At 31.5% G+C, this 1,672-nt stretch overlaps 1 non-coding gene across 1 annotated transcript; it reads left to right on the top strand.

The window, feature by feature from the left end:
- The first annotated feature begins 705 nt into the window (after positions 1 to 705).
- Positions 706 to 777, top strand: TRNAH-GUG (transfer RNA histidin (anticodon GUG)). The gene has a single exon. It is a non-coding gene; the product is annotated as a tRNA-His (tRNA).
- Positions 778 to 1,672: the final 895 nt, after the last annotated feature.

Raw genomic sequence — 1,672 nt, 5'->3', positions numbered from 1 at the left:
ATTAATCATAAAAAATTCGATTAAGTGTTTGTTTATCGATAATATTCACGAATTTGTTACGATTTAATATGCAACAATTAAGTTTTTATTCGGATAATTTTCGGATATGGATAAAAAGGAAATGAACGTAAAATTTCTTATCTGACGGACGAGCCCTAAAGTGCTCAAAGTTATTTCTCGCGAATATAGTAGTTCTTAAAATTTGGTCTTTTGGAATTTTTAAATAAATATCCTTATTTCATCCCTACCCACAAATTCCAATTGTAGCGTACTCACAGCAGTCGGTTAAAGTAGATTCGTAGTAGTTAAATAATGGTCACAATTGCCAACTAGCCATCCCAGATCGATAAGGGGAAAAATTATTTGCGTAATTAATTTCTACGAGAGGTGAGGATTTGTGTTTTTTGAAAGAAATTATACCATTGTCAAGTGCGAGAAGTATCTTTAACGGGGTATCCAGCCGTGACGTCGTCTTCAGACTTGTTCCATATGAAGAATTTGGTCTCTTGTCTTTTTACCATCTGATACTTTTCCTTTTGCACCTCTGTTTCAAGCAGACGAAACGCGACAAACAGGGAAACATACTCCCGTGTGAACCCGCCTTCACGAATGGTCGCGCTTCAGTTATTTGATATTTATTTCTATCTCAATTAAAATTTTTATATCTTGAGAGGAAATTGAAACGTAGGGAATGTGTAGGGGATAGCCGTGATCGTATAGTGGTTAGTACCTTGCGTTGTGGCCGCAATAACCCAGGTTCGAATCCTGGTCACGGCATAGAAACCCTTTTTTAAATTTGGTGCTATTATATGATTGCATTTTTAACGAAATAACGGATGAGAAGTTGTGATTTTCCCTCTGCGATAGGATCTTCACAAAAATATCTTTTAACTTTCCATTAAATCTTATATAATTATATTGAAATTAAATGTTTTCTTTATCATATAGAGTGCCCGATAAATATACCTATTAACAATATGTTTATTGTCTATTGAAAAATCACCCAAATTCCCTATCTATAAAAACTCTATTTCGTTCCCACACTGAAGTTATAGAAATTTTTAAAATGTTTTTCACAATGCATAAATTCATGAATTTACTACGTTGAAAAAGTAGCAACTGAGGTAAAGATGAATACTTCTATGGTCTTGAATTAGTAGTAATAGCTTCAGATTATGAATAAACAGAATTAAAATTTGTCCTAATAATTAATGTACCGGGATTAATTTTATTTAGAATTTGTAGTTAGTAGGGATTGATATATTACCTGAATTTTATGATATTTATAGAATTGGAGATGATGCGAACGGTGAAAACCTTGGTGATACAATGTATGAAGTTAAAGCTAGTTTTGTCTGTAATAAATTACTGAAAAAAATTAAACTAAATTTCTAATCACCTGGTTCATTTTATAATTTTATAGACATATTTCCGGCTCTTGATTAGTGTTGATCCTTTAAAGGTTCATGAAGAAAAAGCCGCTCTTGATGTAAAAATAAACACACGAGGTTATACATATACATAGGTTTGAATATGTGTAAGTTCATGGTAAAAATAAAACCAGACTAGTAGTCTAGTATTAAAATGAGTATTCATTTTAAATTTATATAATAAAAATCATGCAAAACATCTTTGCATTGGTTTTCACTACAGAAGAATTCAGAAATTGAGA

Source organism: Leiobunum rupestre, chromosome 4 (genome assembly GCF_980474605.1).
Source record: "Leiobunum rupestre chromosome 4, qqLeiRupe1.1.hap1, whole genome shotgun sequence".
Lineage (NCBI taxonomy): Eukaryota > Metazoa > Arthropoda > Arachnida > Opiliones > Sclerosomatidae > Leiobunum > Leiobunum rupestre.
The sequence above is the reverse complement of the archived record's forward strand: the minus strand, read 5'-3'. Positions and strand labels throughout refer to the sequence as shown.